This window comes from Dipodomys merriami, unplaced genomic scaffold, assembly GCF_024711535.1.
Source record: "Dipodomys merriami isolate MVZ:Mamm:240054 unplaced genomic scaffold, mDipMer1.0.p SCAF_48, whole genome shotgun sequence".
Taxonomy (NCBI): Eukaryota; Metazoa; Chordata; class Mammalia; order Rodentia; family Heteromyidae; genus Dipodomys; species Dipodomys merriami.
The window spans coordinates 8,776,671-8,797,841 of NW_027206046.1; the positions used below are offsets into that span (position 1 = coordinate 8,776,671).

Here is a 21,171-nt window from a genome sequence, read left to right on the forward strand (position 1 = left end):
AGCGCTAGCCTTGAGCTGAAGAGCTGAGGGACAGCGCCCAGGCTCAGAGTCCAGGTCCCACAACCGACAAAAATAAGAAAAAAAGAAAAAAAGACATATAATCAAGTTATCTCCATCTCTGTTCCCCTCCACTGCTTTTTGTTGTCAGTTAAGGGAATTGAACTCAGGGCCTGGATTGACCCTGAGCTCTTTTGCTCAGGGTTAGCACTCTATCACTTACAGCTACAGCTCCACTGGTAGTTTAGAGTGGTTGGTGGTTTTAGAGTGGTTAACTGGAGATAAGAATCTTAAGACTTTTCTGCCTCAAACCACCACAATCCTCAGATTCCACCCTCCTGAATAGCTAGGATTATAGGTGTGAGCCACTAGTACCCAACACCCACTGCTATTTTTTAATGAGTATATGAAACTCAAACTTTATCTAGTTTAGTACTGTCCACATGAAGAACTCAGTTCCATAAAAAACAAAAGCTACTCAAACAACTATTCAATTTATTTTTTTTTTTTGGGGGGGGGAGGTGGTCATGGGGCCTGAACTCTGGGCCTGAGTACTGTCCCTCAGCTCTACAGCTCAAGGCTGGTGCTCTACCACTAGAGCCACAGTGCCACTTCCAGCTTTTTCTGCTTATGTGGTGCTGAGGAATCGAACCCAGCACGTCATGCATGCGAGGCAAGCACTCTACCACTGAGCCACCTTCCCAGCTATCAATTTACTTTTAAACAATGCTATCTATCAGATCATGGATTAAATATTCTTCAACCAAAACAAACCATATAATTTCAACATTGGTTATATCAAAACAATATCACAATTCATTCTATAGCAATTAATGTGGGTTAACGCTTCAGTCTCATCTAAATACAATCTGATTACAAAGAAGATCCACTCTTAAAAGGTTGCAAAGGGAAACAAAGAAGAAAAATTATTAACCACCATCAACAATGCACTTCATTATGTCCTTTACTATACTGTCTGAAGATTGGGTGGGAAGGGATGGAGTTCTCACAATCCAATCATTTCACCTTTTCTGGTTCTGTTCCATTTCTTCTACCCTTCTATGAGGAAGACTCCAATCTTTTCCACTTACGATTCCTAGGAGAGCATGTTGTCCCCACCCCTTCTGAACTTATATTGCCTTTGCCTCATTTGTACATGAGAAAACCTAGATATTACACTTACACCGCCCTGCTAAGTGCAGAACTCCTTCAGAATATTCTTGGAAGTACTCTATGATTTATGTGAGAATGTGGTGTGTGCCATCAATTTTTCAGTAACTTGCTAGGATTCCCAATGTTCTTTTATTGCCAAGTGAATGGATGGATAACCAAAAAAAAAAAAAAAAAAAAAAAAAAAAAACCTAGGGAGAGAGGGTATCCAGTTAAAAATACATATTAAAAATAGGATCCAAAGCAGAATGTATTTTAATTGTTTTCTTTATTTTAAAGGGCTAATAAGACAGATGATACAAATTAATAAGTACTCTGTCACTCAACCCCAGTCAACTGCAATTTGAAAAATATTTAATAGAATACGCTATAAATAAAATTTAAATATCTTTTATTAATAGTATATTGATATAATTGTTCTATTTTATTATTAGCTATTGCTAATCTTACTGAGTGTAACATATTCAATTTGCCATAGGTATGCCTGTATAGGGGGAAAAAATTACACACACACACACACACACACACACACACTCACTCTTGATCTGGTACTATCTTCAGTTTTAATGACTGGGGGCCTTGGAATGTGCCCCCCCCCACACACACACAGGAGATCTAGTTTACAAATAATATTCTACCAGCTCTGATAGCACAGAGGTTGTACAAAAATATGCAAAGTTTTGTTTATTCTCAGAGTTCTTATAAGGCCTATTAGAGACCTTTAAAGGAAAGACTACAGGTATGTAAAGTATGTAAAAAACAGTGCTATTGCTTGTCCAGTATCACGAGTTACTTGTAAGCTATTTTCGAAAGCATGTTCTTATAGTCAGCATTGTAGAAGCTATGATTTTTCTAACAGATTTAACCAAAGACAGACTATTAACTCACAAATCTACTACCATATACATAAGCTTATTAGGAAATATGGCACATGTGGATGAACATCAGCCAAACAAGTATGAGGCTCTGAGTTCAAACACCAGTACTAGCAATTAACTAATTAATTGATGAATTAGTAATTATTTGATTATTTCACATAATAGTAACTTCATGAATCTTGTCCTAGTGAGTGAAAATAATCAATTTATTCTCTTAATAACTGAATCTTTAGCAAATGATGGACAAATCTGAGATGTCTTCCAAGTTAAATACATTGTAAAAGGAAATACAAAAATAAAAATGGTGCTAATTACAGGTAACTTCTCAGTCAACAAAGCCAGATACTCAATTTTCATCAAGTGATCCTTAATTCCTTCATTTATTAAGAAAGATTAAACAAAATGATAATTAAATAACTGGGCCACCAGCTAACTACCAATGCCTCTGCTATTGGAAGTGCAAGGGACCCAAAGGATTCTATAGAATCACAAGGATCTGGCCTGGTTTAACCTCTGAGCTCTGTGGTTTTATTGTTAACATATCCAAACTGAGTAAAAGGTCGTGGCTGGCACTGACAAAGGATAGAGTCATAGTTTTATATCAATGACTTCTTTTTGCTGAAGACAATGGCTACACAAACACAGAAATGTAACAGGAATAATAAATCTTCCAAAGCTTCATCCATAAGACCAAAATAAACAGAAATAGGTTAAACCAAAATATAAATTTAGTACAAACTGATCAAACACGGAAAAACAAGAAAATACACTAATATTCCAATAAAATGATGGGAGCGATAGTGTTCTGTTTAGATATCCCTGAAAATAAACTATTCCCACATATTTTCTTTCATCCCCATTTCTACTACATATATGTCAATTCAGCAATTTTAGAGAAGCTCAATTCCTTAATTCACAGACCTAAAAGATGGATAATAAGAAAAATATTAGTGGACTGGGAAGGTGGCTCAGTGGTAGAGTGCTTGCCTTGCATACATGAAGTCCTGGGTTCAATTCCTGAGCACCACATAAGCAGAAAAAGCCAGAAGTGGCAGTGTGGCTCAAGTGGTAGAGTGCTGGCCTTGAGCTGAAGAGCTGGGACAGTGCCCAGGCCCAGAGTTCAGGCCCCACAACTGACAAAAAGAGGAGGGGAGGGGAGGGGAGGGGAGGGGAGGGGAGGGGAGGGGAGGGGAGGGGAGGAGAAGAAAGAAAGAAAAAGAAAGAAAGAAAGAAAGAAAGAAAGAAAGAAAGAAAGAAAGAAAGAAAGAAAGAAAGAAAGAAAGAAAGAAAGAAAGGAAAAATATTAGTAATTATCAAGTGGAGAAATTTTGAGTTTTATTTCACTTTAACAACTTTTATACTTTTATTCAGTAGCTAAATCGTGTAATAAATAATTTAGCTCACAATAAAACATAAATGTTGCTTTCATTTTTAAATCTTATATATACAGAACTGCTTAGTATCTTCTTTCACTGCTTGAAACCAGTTATTCAAAATTTAATGTAAAAAATGTGAAATTTTTATTTGATTTTCCCATTTAAAAAGCAAACTATTGGGCTGGGAATGTGGCTTAGTGGTAGAGTGCTTGCCTTGCATGCATGAGGCCCTGGGTTTGATTCCTCAGCACCACATAAGCAGAAAAAGCCGGAAGTGGTGCGGTGGCTCAAGTGGTAGAGTGCTAGCCTTGAGCTGAAGAGCTCAGGGACAGTGCCAGGTTTCAGAGTTCAGACCCCACAACCGACACACCCACAAAAAGCTATTTTGACTTATTTTCCAGTTAGTGAACATTAAACTTTAGGCCTTGTTTTTAAAAACAATGGTTTATGAATTTGATGAAAGCGATCAGCCTCCTTTCACAAAAACATTTAATAAGTAAAATAAATCAGAAATTATATACACAGGCACATCCCGAAGAGAGAACCTTTTTCTTCTCTTGGAAAATGAATAAAAGATGAAGCCACATCTTCAAGATTGACTCTTAAAGGTAAACTTCTTGGCCAAGTCCATTATCTGATATTATTCCTTTCCCATGACAACTCAGATGTGGTCTACTTGCTTCCATGTCCGTACCAACACTATTGATTTTGACTGAAGTACTCTCTAAACTCCATCCTAAAATACCTCACACCTTCTACTCCACTACTTCTCCTTCTATTCCCCTTCTCACAGCTTCTATTCCACTCCTTCACTCCTTCACATGAGCATAGATGTTATAGGCTTTTCTAGATTTTTGTCCATTAACAAAAACTGGAAATAAATATTTTTGGAGGGGAATGATATTTTATAGCCCCACAAATAGGACCTGCAAACAAAACTGACTGACTGACCCTACAGAATTCAAGCACATAGGCCTCTCTCCAGGTGTGGTGATGTTCACAGAACACCTGCCTGAGTTAAAAGGATGGCTCAGGTGCAAAGCTACAAATCGTACAAACCAATTTCTTTCCTGCCACTTGCCACTACCAGACCTAGCATCAAAAACCCTGCCACTCTGAACTAAGACTAGGGTAAACTAGGAAGTATGGCTGGAACTGGGAAAATACTTGAGGTGAAAGTGCAGTTTCATAAGCCAAGAAACAATGAAAGGGAGGAAAAAGGAGATACAAAGAAGAGAGTCCGGAGAGCAGCAATTAGATTATGCCCACAGCAAAGACAATGAGAAAACAAACAATACAGTCATACCTGAAAAGGTATCACTCTTACATGAGACTCCTCTGTGGAAAAGGGGCCTGGGAGGCTGCACACACACCCTCCCTCTCCTTCCCTACTCTCTCATACTCAGCCTTTCTAATACTGAAACCAAATTCTTATTCTAGCAAGTAAAATGTACTCCAAAAATATCAAATTCCAGCAGTTACAAATAAAAGAAAAATAATACACTTTGCAGGACTGCCATCTGCTATGTAGTGGGATTCAATAAATAATTTGGTAAAAGAAATCTGATTAGGAAAAACTGTATTAAATAACTAAAGCAATGAATGTGTGTCTTCAATAGTTTTATTCAATTTTATTTGTGGAATAACGATATTCTTTTAGATGAGACTTAAAAGGCTGCAATCAATTGTAAATTAATATAGACCTAAAAACCTACCAGTAACACTTTTCATTGCATTTTTCAGACTTTAGATATCCATAAAGTATGTCTAACAATCAATTTTACAGAAATTCACTATAATTCAGGATCAATTAGAATATAATAACAAGTTCTTTACTATGTTACATATTAATGAAAAGAAGCTAGAGAAATAATACCATAAGGTAATCTAGGAGATAAGCTGTCTTGTGTGAAATATGTAACATTTATTATAAGCTCTGTGTTTTATTTTCTAACTAATATGAGCTTCTGTACAATGGATTATCAAATAAAAGTCTACTTTTAAAAGAAAACAGCTGGTGGCTCATGCCTATAATCCTAGCTATTTAAAAGGCTGATACCTGGAAGATTGCAGTTTGAGGCCAGCCCAGGCAGAAAAGCACTTTTTGAGATTCTTGTCTCCAAACTAACAAAAGCTAGGGATAGAGGAATGACTCAAGTGATAAGAGAACCAACTGAGTAAGTATGCCAAACCAAGTTCAACAAGTAGAAGACCCTGATTTCAAACTCTAGTTCTTTAATAAAACAAAACAACACAAAATAAAAGAAAATAAGACAGTAAAAAGAAGGAATTGACTTCTCCATTTAAAATTCAAGTACAATTTTTGTTTGGCATTGTTGAGAATGAAAATTTATAAATATAGATGATCTGCCAAAGTCTTTAGGGCCAAAATACTAAACAATGGCTAATTTCATTAAGGAAGTAACATATTTGGAAATACTTTTCAGAGATTTTGCCATATTAGCCACATCATGCTTACATAAATACCATATAAAGATATAACTAAACAGGAAAATCTGACTTGATTTCTAAAAAGAGTACAAAACCCAAAGGAAATTCAGTGTGTTTAAAAAAAAGAAGAAGAAGAAAAAGAAAAAGACAAATCAAAGACTGACTAATATCCAGGAACCGGAATTAGTAAATTCCCAATTGTGGTTTTTTTTTTTCTTTTTTGCGGGGGGGGGGGGGGGGGGGTCCCAATCATAGGGCCTGAACTCTGGGCCTGGCACTGTCCCTCAGCTCTTCAGCTCAAGGCTAGTGCTCTACCACTTGAGCCACAGCACCTCTTCCGGCTTTTTTCTTTTTGCTTATGTGGTGCTGAGGATCGAACCCAGGGCCTCATGCATGCAAGGCAAGCACTCTACCACTGAGCCACCTTCCCAGCCCCCGTAAATTCCCAATTGTCTAATAGAAACTGTTCTATAGGAAGATATTCCATTATGAAGTTCTCTTTGTGTGTCTGTGTCTCTGTGCCTGTGTGCCTGTATGTGTGTCTCTCTCCTCTCTACTAATCTAACAGTCAAGTTTTTGGGGGCAAAGAAGAACCCGCAACTGCACTTGAGAAGCAATTTAACACTGCTCTGCATCTCACTACCAATGCCTATTTTCTTCCACGGAGATGGTAAGCCACAGTTAATTCTGTTAAATAATAATAATAATATTTGATGCCCCTCTTCTAAACTGAGTGGATCTTATCAAAACAAATTACCACTGGGTACTGGTGGCTCATGCCTATAATCATACCTACTCAGGAGGCTGAGATCTGAGAATCACAGTTCAAAGCCAGACCAGGCAGGAAAGTCCTTGAGACTCTTACCTCCAATAAACCACAAAAAAAACAGAAGTGTTGCTGTGGCTCAAGTGGCAGAGTATGAACTCACCTTGAGCTGAATGAAGAGCTCTGGGACAGTGTCCAGGCTCAAAGGTCAAGCTCCATGACCAACAAAAACAAAAAAAAAAACAAATTATTTTCACAGCTTCTTAGTACAACCATACCAGATTTACTTTGTAAACATTTCTAAAATCTATGTCTTATTTTTTCCCCCTACCATCCCTTCCCTCCCCAGTTACCCAACTTCTCCCTCCCCCGCTACCAAGTTATAAAGTTCATTTTCAACATAATTTCTTGTACATCTCATTGTTACAATGGGTCAACCTGTATCCTTATTTCAGCATTTTATTTCCCTTCCTCTTCCCAGATTTGGAAAATGTATATATAAGATGGAGGGCACTGGAATCAAATACAAGAAGAACATACAAAAGAAACAAACAACAACAACAACAACAAAAATCACACAGTACATTAAAAGTACATTAAAAACAACAACAACAAAAATAAAACCTCTTGTGTCCCCTATCTTGGGGTTCATTTTGTTTAGCATCATCATATATGATCATATGTACATAGCTTTTGACCTTTTCTGCTTGTCCTAGACATATACTAGTTATTGAATTCAGGGCCATGTGCTTGCTAACAGGCTCTCTTGCCCTGTTTGTTTTGTGTTTAATTTTCAGATAGGGCCTTTCTTCCTGACCAGGAATGTATCTTATTCAAAATCCTCTTATGTTAGGCTTCCTATATATCCAGGATAACAAGTATGTGACACGAAGGTTCAGTTCTCAGTTGATAAGGGGTCTCCAGAACTTCTCTGCCTGGGTTGTCTTCCTGCCTTGAACTGCCATCCTCTGCTATTCTCAGCCTCCTAATCTAGAATTCCAGGCATGGGCCACTGACACTCAGCACAACAATCTATTCTTTATTTTTTTTACATTTAAATTATTATCTTTAAGTAGTTGTACAAAGAGGTTCCCATTCTACAAAACAGTATATTGTGGCTATGACATACATTGTGACTATGACATTTTTTTTTTTTGGGTCCGTCATGGGGCTTGAACTCTGGGCCTGGGCACTGTCCTTCAGCTCTTCAGCTCAAGGCAAGCGCTCTACCACTTGAGCTACAGCGCCACTTCCGGTTTTCTGGTGGTTTATTTGAGATAGGAGTCTCACGGTCTCTCCTGCCCCGGCTGGCTTTGAACCGCGATCCTCAGATCTCAGCCTCCTGAGTAGCTAGGATTACAGGCGTGAGCCACCAGCGCCCGGCTGACTATGACATATTTTTAACATTATCAAATCACCTCTAACCTGGGTCAGTGTCAAAGAGGATACCTTTTTCTTGTCCCTCATATACTCTTCACAGGAACTAGAGTGACTTTTTAAAAATGAGATTAATAGGTCAATCTGTATTAAATACCAACCAATGGCTGTTCAGCTCATTCAAGTCTAATTGAGTCTACTACAATGTTGTACAGGTACCCCCACACACACATAATCACATAATAATCGGAATCACATAAGAGAAAACAGAGACTAGGATAGAAAAACATACTTGAATAGTGACTCTCCACCTCAAAAAAAAAATTCACAAATATGAGATACATAAATTTATCAAATAAAGACTCTACTTGGGATAAATGTCTTTAAAACATATAGCTGTTTAAAGCAAAACAAATCTCATCAGAATTAAAATGTGTTTAGATGTAAAGCACATGACAACTACAGCATAAAAGAAGGGAGTAAATAGACCCATAAGGTAAATAGACCTATAAGGTCGAAAGATTTCCACTTTTTATGTGAAGTAGTACAATTTTAACTCTAAATAGTCTGTGAGAAGTTAATGAAGTATTTTAACATCCCTGGAGAAGCTGCTGCCACCACACAACACACGCGCGTGCACACGTACGCACGCACACGCGCGCACACACACACACACACACACACACACACACACACAGGGTATTGCTAAGAAGCCATCTAATAAATTGAAATGGAGTCCTAAGAATATTCACATTCAAAAGAAAGAACAGAGGTTCAGTTAGACAAAACACAGAACCAACAAAAATCAAATCAATTAATTAGTGGGCTCAAATCCAACCATACAATAAAGCATTCCACTTTTGTCTAGGAAGGCAGGCACATAGACAATCAAAGATACCCTTCTTTCAGTGAGCACACACCTCATTGCTCTGTGGGCTCATAAAGTTCACGCTGCTGCTCTTCTTGAACAAGGCAATTGTATTTGGGTTTGGTAGTTAGAAAAGGAAGATGAAAACATCACAATTTCATTTCCACATATAACAGAAAACATAGAATACTGTACCAATGTGAAAACTGCATACGAAGGTTTTTACTTTGTTTTTAATAGTACCCATTAGGATCATAAGTCAGTACCAATAAAACAGTTTCTGCATAACTATCAAGTACATTTTAGTGAATTTTTGCTGATTACCTAACACAATTTGCTATTTAAAAACAGCTGTGTGAGCAATTACTATTCTTAACTTAATTCCACAAACAATTCTATTCATTTCCTGTAATGAGGCCCATGTACTCCCTGCGTTCAAGTCTTAGACCATTAATTCCTATAATGGCAACACACTCTGCTCTCCAGAGGAACGCCATAATATTTTCCTTTCATATTTTTCCTTTATTAAAAAATCTCTTCCTTTAACCCCTTTGAACTACCACTCATTTCTTTCCCTACTGACAGAAGAATATTTTACAGCCATCACATTCATTCCTGGACATGCACACATTAATTGATCTCTTGCTATCTAGTTCTTCCATGCCACACCACAAACCTGAATGCCAGGCACGCAGCAGGCTCTTGGCAAACATTTGTTCAGAGGTTAAAACTGAACTCTTTAAGGTTGCTAACGGCACTGGAATCATAAAATAAACTGGATGCCCTCTTAGTCTTTATTTCTTAGGTCTCTATAGCAAAGGTCAGTAAACTTTTGCAATAAACAGCTAAATAGCAAAATACATTTTTTAGGTGACTGGGGGCCAACTGCTCTCCAATGGTCCCTTAACTCTTCTACTTTAGCACAAAAGCAGCCACAGGCAATATATAAACAAACAGATACAGCTGAGATCAAATTAATTTTATTTAGGAAAGAAGCAATCAGCCAGAGGGCCTTATTTTGCCCACTCCCATTCTACAGCCTAAGACTTGTCTCTAAAAAGATTTGCTAACTTTTTTTTTGTTCGTTCCCCCCACCCCTTTTTTTTTTTGGCTGTGGAGCTTGAACTCTGGGACTGGGCGCTGTCCCTGAGCTCTTCGGCCCTAAGCTAGCACTCTATCACTTGAGCACAGCGCCACTTCCAGTTTTCTAGTGGTTAATTAGAAATAAGAATTTCACGGGACTTTTCTGCCTGGGCTGGCTTTGAACCATGACCCTCAGATCTCAGCCGCCTAAGTAGCTAGGATTACAGGCGTGAGCCACTGGCGCCCAGCTGCTGATTTAACTTTTAAGCTTTCTCATCCTATCTCCTTATCAGGTCTTCTGCTGGAGAAAATCCATCTTAAAATGAAACTAGTAAAAATGGTCCAACACCACCAAAACATTAAAATCACAATATGGAAAAGATATCTGGATTCCTATGTACACTCCAACATTACCACAACACAGAGGCAGAATCAAGGTTGGAGGTGTAGCTCAGTGGTAGAGCATTTGCTTAGCCAAGTGCAAATGTCTAGACTCAATCCTCACCACTTCCCACCCTCCAAAAGTGAAAACACACATCTTTTCATGGATAAAGAGGAAATATGATCTGTATAGACACTGGAATATTATCAGACCTTTAAAAAGAAGGAAACCCGGGCTGGGAAGGTGGCTCAGTGGTAGAGTGCTTGCCTCTCATGCATAAGGCCCTTGGTTCAATTCCTCAGCACCATATAAACAGAAAAATCCGGAAGTGGCGCTGTGGCTCAAGTAGTAGAGCACTAGCCTTGAGCTGAAGGGCTAAGGGACAGCGCCCACACCCAGAGTTCAAGCCCCCCAACCAACCAAAAACAAAGAGAGAGAGAGAGAGAGAGAGAGAGAGAGAGAGAGAGAGAGAGAGAGAGAGAGAGAGAGAGAGAGAGAGAGAGAGAGAGAGAGAGAGAGAGGGGAGGGGGGCTGAGAAGGTGGCTCAGTGGTAGAGCGCTTGCCTTGCATGCCTGAGGGCCTGGGTTCGATTCCTCAGCACCACATAAGCAAAAAGAAAAAAGCCGGAAGTGGCACTGTGGCTCAAGTGGTAGAGCACTAGCCTTGAGCTAAAGAGCTGAGGGACAGCACCCAGGCCCAGAGTTCAGGCCCCATGACCAGACCAAAAAAAACGAAACAAAACAAAACAAAAAAAACGAGAGAGAGAGAGAGAGAGAGAGAGAGAGAGAGAGAGAGAGAGAGAGAGAGAGAGAGAGAGAGAAGGAAAACCCACCATAGAACAGGAAGACATTTGCTTAAGTGAAATAAGACAACTGTATGATTCGGCTTACATGAAGTATCCATCTGAAAGAGTAGAGCTTACAGAAGAACAGAATAGGATGGTGGTTGCTAAGGAAAAGGAGGAATGAGAAATGGAGATCTAATAGTTTCAAAGGTTAAGGTGACTATAGTTCTACACTATACAACTTTATACTTACAGTTAAGAATAATGTGTTGAAGTAACAAAGTAACTACTCCCAAACTTAATTAATTATTAAATGGGCAAGGGAGCTAAGGAGAGATTTCTCAGAAGAAGAAGTAAGAATGGCAAAGAAGGGCTGGGAAGGTGGCTCAGTGATAGAGCACTTGCCTTGCATGCATGAGGCCCTGGGTTCAAGTCCTCAGCACCACATAAGCAAAAAGAAAAAAGCTGGAAGTGGCACTGTGGCTCAAGTGGTAGAGCGCTAGCCTTGAGCTGAAGAGCTGAGGGACAGCGCCCAGGCCCAGAATTCAGGCCCCATGACCAGACCCAAAAAAAAAAAAAAAAATTAAGAATGGCAAAGAAACACATGAGGAAATCTTAATAATCCCTGGTCAAAAAGGAAATGCAGGGGCTGGGAAGGTGGCTCAGTGGTAGAGCGCTTGCCTTGCAAGCATGAGGCCCTGGGTTCGATTCCTCAGCCCCACATAAGCAAAAAGAAAAAAGCCGGAAGTGGCGCTGTGGCTCACGTGGTAAAGCGCTAGCCTTGAGCTGAAGAGCTGAGGAACAGCACCCAAGCCCAGAGTTCAGGCCCCACAACCGGACCCAAAAAAAAAGGAAATGCAACTCAAAACTACCCTGATACCATCTTACCCCAGTTAGACTGGCCAACATCTTGAAATCTAGTAACAACAAATGCTGGCAGGGATGTGGAGAAAAAGAAACCCTACTGCAGTGCTGGCAGGAATTAATCTAGTGCAACCTCTGGAAAGCAGTCTGGAGTTTCCTCAAAAAACTAAAGGTAGACCTTCCCTACGACCCAGACATACCACTCTTCAGCATCTACCCTGAGGATCATGAGCCAGGATATGTTAAGGACACCTTCACATCCATGTTCACTGCGGCACTTTTCACAATAGACAAGATATGGAAACAACCCAGATGGCCCACAATACATGAGTGGATCCCAAAATGTACCTATATACAATGGAATTTTACATAGCCATTAGACAGAATAATGTCATTTGCAGGGAAATTGATGGAACTAGAACAAATCATGTTAAGTTAGGTAAGCCAAGATCAGAGAGACAAGTAGCACATGTTCTCCAATATGCAGATGTTAGACTTAAAATGCACTGGGATATGACAAATTACACAGGATTCTATATACTCACCTACAGTGAGAACAAAAGAGGATAGTCTTAGGAGAAAATCACAAAGGTGCAATACCCACGCACCTCTTGATATGCATATAAAATAATATACACTCTAAAATAAATATGGAAACAAGGGATTTTCATATTAATTAGGTTTTTCGGGTTTTTTTTCTTTTTTAATGACTGTATTCTTTACCTTATATACAGTGTGTTCACGTGCACATGTGCAGGAGGGTGGGAGGAGGGCACAGAATCAGAGGAAAAAAATGAAGAAAAAATGCAGCCATGGAGCACGCTGGCTACACTACTCATTGATGAAAGTGAACCATGGCACTCATGGGTGGAGAGGCAGTGAATGGGAGAGAATGAGGGAACAGATAACACTATGTGAAAGGCAATGTACTTAATAGCTGTTGTATGTAAAGCTAACCACACTGTATATCATCTCTAAAACAACAATAAAGTAAATTTTTAAACAGGATGTAAAGTTTTTATTAGCTTAGTTACGGAGGAAGATTCCATTGTTACATTTCCACACGTTTGCAATATATTCCCACTATTCTCATCGCTTTTATCACTGTCCCATCATCCCAGTGTCCATTAAAAATTTAAGAGGTAAACATCTTACTTTATGTTAAGTGTTCTGATCATAAAAATTTTTATCAAGAACTTAAAAAGCAGAATCACAGCCTGGTGCCGGTGGCTCACACCTGTAATCCTAGTTACTCAAGAGGCTGAGATCTGAGGATCACAGTTCAAAACCAGCACGGGCAGGAAAGTCCGTGAGACTCTTATCTCCAATAAAACCACTAGAAAACTGGAAGTGGTGCTGTGGCTCAAGTGGTAAGCGCTCGCCTTGAGCTGAAGGACAGGGCCCAGACCCAGAGTTTAAGCCCCACAACCAAAAAAACAAAACAAAAACAAACAAAAAAAAACAGAATCACAATAAAGAAGAACCATCTGAAAGTTTTTCTCTAGTTTTTACATAACTGTAGGGAGCCAGGGTAAACGCCATTACAAGATGGCGCCCACTCCCTTGCAGCTTTGAGGTAACCACTCCATTTCAGGCGGTGCTTGGCGGGACCGTGGGTCCTGGGCTTTGCGGGGGAAAGACTTTCTGTTGGGGATGCTGACTCAGCACATAACCAAAGATCATAAACAAGTTATATATAAGCTTATTAGCATCATTTTGAATTCAGTGATTTAGGAAATCAGAACTTCACAGACATAAAACTGAAACCCATTTAAAGATATTGAAGCACAAATTTAAGCGGAATGGAAAAGAACAGTGATATTTAAAAGCCACCATAATTTTCTGAATACCGAAATGCCTCGTAGAAGAATTAGTTTATCTCTTCAAGTAAAAGGTTGAAAAATCATGGCTTAAGAGGAAGAAAAAAATTATATTGGACTAAACCTCTTGAAAATAAAAATCGTCAACTGTTGAGAAAAAAAATTTAAACTCTGTAAGTAAGGTGATATAACTCACAACTGTAATCCTAGCTGCTCAGGAGAACTGGAAGGTCCTGATCCAGAGCCAACAAAAACAGAAAAGTCCATAAGACTCCATGTCTATTTAATCAGTTAAAAAGGTGCTTTGGAGGCATGATTTAAGTGGTAGAGCACCAGACATAAGCAAGAAAACGGAGTATGAGGACCTGGAATTTAAGCCCCAATACTGGCACAAAAATCAAACAATTTAAAGAGAAAGGAATGTTTTTAAAAAGAACAGGCAAAAACTAGAAAAGAATTTATGGGAACAAAACAAACCCAGATCCATAGATACAGCTGAAATCTGTATGGTTTGTCCAATTAGTGCACTTCGCAGGTCAACAGGGGATGTTGTTCCTGGACAACCTTAAAAGCAAGAAAACGGAAGTGGGGGTGTGGCTGAAATTGTAGGGGAGGGGAAGACATAGAAAGTGTAAGTCCAGAGTTGCAGGAGATCCAAAAATACACATTTAGCTTCCTTTCAAATCCTTGGCCAAACCTGGAACAATATAAACATGGGCGCTAATACAAGAACCAGTGGGAAGCAACAGCTGGAAGACTGGGAGTAACTAAGCACAGAGTCCAGCTGCTAGATGCCAAAGAAGAGACAAATTAGAGGGGCCTAGCAAACAATTTGGGCTTCTGCAGAACTGTCTTACCAAAGCACAAACCCAAGCCTGAAGATCATCAACCAATAAATGTAACTACTTACCAGGACAAAAACAAAACTGTACAGAAATTAATAGACATCAAAACCTCTCCAACACATCTTCATTTTCAAACATGAATAAAGAACTACTAAATGTGTAGAGAAATAAAACTGTGACATCAGTTTATATGCAAATATACCCTAGCTTAACATCAATTCTGGAATTAGCAGGAAATGATGGGGGAGTACAGATGAAACATGAATAAAGAATTATTAGATGTGTGGAGAAATAAAAATGTGGTATCAGTCAATATGCAAACATACCCTTAGAATAACACTAATTCTGGAATAAGCAGGAAAGGATGGGGGATTGCAAAGCAGTACTGGGGTTTGAACTAGCCTAACCTAGCCTGCCGGACAAACACCATACCATGTGAGCAACACTGCCAGTCCTTTTTGCTTTATAGTTATTTTTCTGACAGGGTTATCAATGCTTGTTGCCAGCTGTGATATTCCAACGCATGCATCTCAAGCTGCTGAGGATTGCAGGCATATACCACTATGACCTGCCCTAGGAAAGGATTTTTAAAGTAATTATTATGGCTATTCAAACACTTCCTAGAAGTTAGTATTAAAAAAAAACTGGCAGATATTTTTTGCAAAGAAAAGTAAATGGACTTTTAGAACTCAAAATTACAATATTTGAAATGCAAATTTCATTAAATGGGCTTAATATATCAAACCAGAAGAAGAAATGGTTAAATGAAACTGGACACAAACCAATAAAAGGTATTCAACATAAACCTACAAAAATATAGGGCAGGGGACAGAGCTTCCTGTTAGACAATACTAAAAGATCTAAAATACATGCAATTAGCTTAGCAAGAGACCAAAAAAGGCTGGCAAAATTTTCTGCAAATCAGTGAAACATCAGTGTGTAGATCCAATGAGCTCAGCAATGTCTCTGCAGAACTATAAACAAAGTTCATCAACAGCCAAAATAGTCAAAATGAAAAGAAAGAAATTTTGAATTCAGGAGAAAAAGACAAATTACATAAGAAGGAAATGATGCAAAGAAAGACTTCTCATCAAAAACAACGAAAGCTAGAGGACAATGTAATGTCCTCAAGGCACTACAAGGAAGAACCAATGTTATCTCAGAATAACAAACATGGAATATACTCAAGTTTTTATGCTGAAATATTATCATATAAAAATTTGAATCCACAAGTGAAAAAACTACAAATAGAAAATAAGGGTAAAGACTTTTATCTACTTTTTCTTAAACAATGTATTTAAGCAGCAGGCATAAAATCAAAATATTTGACAAAAAAATGAAAAATACTTTTCTAGATTCTTACTGGGGTTTTTCTTTTTGTTTGTTTAATGCTGGTCCAAATCAGGACCCAAGCACTGTTTCTAAGCTTTTGTGCTCAGGCTGGCACTCAGCCACTCAAGCTATCACTCAAGCTATTACTTCCAGCTCTTTTTAGTGGTTAAGTGAACAGAAGCATCTCATGGACTTTCCTGCCCAGGGTGGCTTTCAACTGTGATCCTCAGAGCTCAGCCTTCTGAGCAGCTAGGATTACAGGTATGAATCACTAGTACCTGACTTAAATTTTTTAATATTTTATTGAAAAAGTAAAATATCAACAGCAAGTAGATTATAAGAATATACAGTATGTAGTGCACTGGTGGCTCACGCCTGTAATTCTAGCTACTCAGGAGACTGAGATCTAAGGATCAGCATTTGAGGGGTGTTTTTTTTTTTCCATTTTGTTTTTCTATGTACATCTTTTTTCTTAAGTTTACGGCTCAGGGTAGATCTTAATCATTTCTCCTCCATTCTATACTTGGACCCTCAAGTTTTACCAAATTCTCATTGTACCTTACAGCAGCAAGTTAAAGAGTGTATTTTAAAATAAAGCAGAAGGGGACTGTTGTTCAACCACTCAAAAACAGTTGTAGTCAGAAGTTATAGTCAAGACTGGTCCTGTATTTCCTAATATGAATAAATATTGCACTGAATATGGATTGGTGTCCTTAAGAGGGAATGTATTTAAATAAAGTTGTGGGGGGGGGGGGGTTTAAGGCAGAATTTTGTCAGAAGACAATGGCGCTACATGTATTTAAGTGTAAATTTATATTGCTAAGAAGCATGTGCTTCAAAAAGAGGAAGTTGCATTTTGAAAAGTTTAAACGTCTTTCAAGTGAGAAATATAAAAATCTTATTTTTACCTCTTTAGAATAAAAAAGACATCCCTCAGTTGAAAATCAGCCATACTTGATGGCATACCACTACAGTCGCAGCGACTCAAGAAGCTAATGTGGAAGGATCATGAATCCAGAAGCTCACCAAAGCAACACTGCAAGAACTTCTCAATAAATAAGTCAGGTGCCAGTGGCTCACATGTGTAATCCTAGCTTACTCAGGAGGCTGAGATTTGAAGAGCACAGTTCAAAGCCAGCCTGGATAGGAAGGTCTCTTAGACTCTTACTAACAATTAACCACAAGGAAAAAAAAAAGTGGAACTGTGGTTCTAAGTGGTAGAGCCCTAGCCTTCAGCATAAAAGCTCAGTGACAACTCCCAGGCCATGAGGTTCAAGCCCCACAACTGACAAAAAAAATTAAAATAAATCATCATTTAAGCCAGAAGCAATCATTGGACTAATAGAACTAAATCTACCTTAACTTTCATACATTATTTCATTTTGATTATTCCCAGTTATGTTCAATTCAAATAAAATCAAAATGTTAAAAGTCCAGAACTTTCGAAAAATTAGAAATCATGTAATTTCTCCAAATAAACCACATGCCCAAGAGGTATATGAAAAGATGTTCTACATCACCATCAACATCATCATGCAAATCTATACCACAATGAGTATCTATTACGAGAAGACAATTTTAAAAACCAGGCATTGAGAAGTGTGGAGAAGCTAGAAGTTTCTTTGCTAACTGATAGAAGCAAAATGGTATAGTCTTTATGAGAAACCAAGGTTCCTTTAAAAAGTAAAACTAGAACTACCTAAAGAATGACTACTTCTAGGCATCTGTCCAGAACCACTGAAAGAGTACTAAAGAAATAACTGTATTCCCAAACTCACTGCAGCACTGTCAGAGCAGCCAAGACACGGAAGCAACTATTATGGCAAGGAAGAGTGAAAACATGGTATACATGTACAATGGAACATTATTCAAAAAGAAAAGAAAAAATCATGTCATTTGCAAAACTGACAAACCTGGAACATAATATATGCTGAGTGAGATAAACCATTTGGGTAAAGAGCAGGTGGCAATTTCTTTAAGGTCAATACTATTTGCTTTCAAGGAAGCTACTTCTGTCTCCTTCTCCTATAGCTACTACTGGGCCACAAATAAGCCAGACCCACAAACACCTAGGGGCTCATTTTGTTTTACTCTTTCTCTTCTGATAAAATAAAGGTATTTTTTGTCATTTTTTGGTAATTTTTATATTTTTTGTAATTATACTAAGTAAATGGCCACACAAGAAGGGTCTGGAAAATGGCAATTATATTCACAATATAAAATAAGCTCCAAACATACCAAGAAAGGAATCTAAGTATGGGACTCAATCCAAGGCTTAGGAGAAAATGTGTTCAGTAAGCTTTCAATGTAATGGTCATGTCGTCTTATGTCACCCAAAATAACTTTCATGAATATGAAGAAAGACAGTATACTAGTAATGGGATTAAGTAAACAATAAATGGGTTTTAACAAAAGTGAAAGGCAGCATTCTTCTTACAAACTAAATGGCTACTATAAATTCCCAAAGACCATTTTCTTTAAATTAAAAAAAAAAACTTCAATTACTTTTGCTTTGTATAAGTGATGTCTTTTGTATTTTCAACCTTAAGAGTTGCCAAAATAAGCCCATTTACATGTGACGCCTGTCAACTAGCAAATTTACATTCGGATTTTGTTGGCTTTGGACCCTGCATTCTGTTCTCTTCTTTGTGCCATTGTTGTTTTCAGGCTTGGCAGGAGCTCTAGATTTTTGTTTAACTTAACTCCTTTGTCTAACTTCTATAGTATATACACATTATAAAATTAGCATGAAACAACACTTGAGCTTCCATCACCACAATTAATTCCCACTGAGATAAAGCTTATAAATTATGCTTAGGTGATCCAAAGGGAAGGGTAGAGACACTATAGTGACATACTAACAACTAATTCTTCAGCTGAAGAAGACATAAAAACAAGTAACTACTGAAGTGTTTGGTTCCACAGTATAAACCAAAGATATTGGAAAATTGAGACCCCAAAGCCAGAGTTAAATTTGTTTGGCTACTAAAATACCCCTTCTTCTTTTAATCTCTTTTGTACTTTTTAATGTATCTTCTAGTATATGTGTTATCCTGGTACATTTTCAGAAATATTTCAGGTCAGAAATAAACTTAGTTGCCTTAATTATTGTAAGTTCATAAGTTCACGACATAACTCATTACCTAAATTCAATGTTTAACCCTAACCAAGCAGCAGTATCATTAGGAAAATTCAAAAGAACTATTCCTATTGGCTCTGAATTCTGATCAGGAGATATTCTTTTTCTCACACTGTCTTTTTTATTCTTTTCTCACTAACATATACTAGTTATATAAAGGAGTTTCATTGTATTTTTCCATGCATGCATATAATACATAATCAAATTCACTCATATTACTCTTGTGAGATATTCTTAATGTACTAAGAAGTATGGCTCTTCAAAAATAAATCACAATGTTTTTAATCTGAAAAAGTGGTTAACATCGATAAACAGCTGTTTCCTCAGCTCTTCTTCAGGTCATTTCCAGAGGACAGAAGAGACAATAAAGCTATTTTTTTAGGAAGTCAAACTCCTACTTTTCAGTCAATTCTTATGGAGCTCTTTTCCATCTATTCTCGATAGTTCAGTCAGGTCATACAATTGCTAAAGAGCTTGGTTTGGATTCTGAATCCACTGGTGAAGACAAATTGGAGTAAGATCAATTTGTTTTTTTAAACAAAACATCATTAGGCTAAAACATGAAAAGTCATCACGTATATAGTATCAAAACAGGCTCCACAATCAAATCGGAAGATTAGTGACTATCTGTCCTTGAGGGCCAAAAGAAATTGAACTCTACAGCTAACTGGGTCTTAATAAGAAAGCATCACCACAGAGAACAGTTTATTTGGGAAGAAAATGGAGGGGAAAGTAAGACTGATCTGTGTTGGCCTTCCATTGATGATATGTAAATCAAATATTAAAAGTAATTTATAGGCATAATTTATTGAGAGTAGGGAGACTTTGAAAGTCTACAATATTCAAACAACAAAAATTTCATCTCTTCCTCTTATATTTTGGTTTTTTTGTTGATATAGTTTCTTTTTTGATGGTACTAAAATTTAAACTATTGTCTTCAGACTCAGCCCATTTATTCACACTATCACTTGAGCCACACCTCTGTTTTTGCTGGTTATTTTAGAGATGGTTTTACAGACTTTTCTGCCCAGGGTAGCCTTGAAACACAATCCTGAGTTTCAGCCTCTGCAATAGGAAGTGTTACCAGTATGAGCCACTAGTCCTCGGCTTATGTTGATTCAATTTTTAAAGCTTCTGCTTTGAATTAGTCAAACTCTTTTGGCTTATTTGAAGCCTTGGTGATCTGCATTGTCCTGGTAGGTGCGCCACCCAGTGGTCACTTGGCAATCTGGGTGGAGTTCTGTTCAGTCTTTGATATGCTAATTGAGATAGGCCCAGAAGCCAGTGTTTTGTGCACAGCTCAGTGGTTCTCTTCACCAAGCTCTTACTTCTTTTTCCAGTTTCCCAAGGAGGAGTTTTCTGCGCTGCAACTGAGTACCACCTACTTCTACAACTACCCTTACATAGTTTCAAACACTGAAAGGATGGAGCAATAGGGTTTGGATTTGCCTTGAGACTACAGCTCAATCACAAGAAGGTTCTCCTCTCTCCTAGTTCTGGCTCCTACTGCCAGTTCATATCATTACCATAGATAGCTTGGGACAAGGTTTTGAGAAAATAGAAAAGGGAGAGGGGTTAAAGGGACAAGGAAAAGTTATCTCAACTCTCTGAGGTTTTCTCTTTCTTGTTGCTCAGAACTTTACAAGCCTTCTGAATCTGTGTGTTTATACCACAGTGTATAAGGATATTTATATGGAATTTAAGTATATGTATAAGCATTTTCATATATGTGTACCTTTCGTTGCACAGAGAATTCAGCTCTTTTCCAAGTTTCTGGCTGCACTTAGTTTGGAATAGGGACTTCTGGGGGTCTGGTAGTATTTTGAAAACCTACATTCCTTATGTTTTAAAGAAGCTACATTTTTTTTCTTTTAAAAATTCTGAGTTCTAGAACCCTAAGTTATAGTCTCCCCACTAACTCAATCATATTTTCTAATAATGAACTATAGTGAGAAGCCAGGTCAGAAAGATCCAGAAAACTGCTGTTATCCCCCAATCTTCAAGCAAAATAATTCACTGAGCCAACTTCTTGGCTCAGA

At 38.0% G+C, this 21,171-nt stretch overlaps 1 protein-coding gene across 3 annotated transcripts in view; it reads right to left on the reverse strand.

Moving 5' to 3' along the window:
* Tcf12 (transcription factor 12) overlaps nucleotides 1–21,171 on the reverse strand; it is a 281,258-nt gene that overhangs the window by 189,143 nt on the left and 70,944 nt on the right. The window lies entirely within an intron of this gene.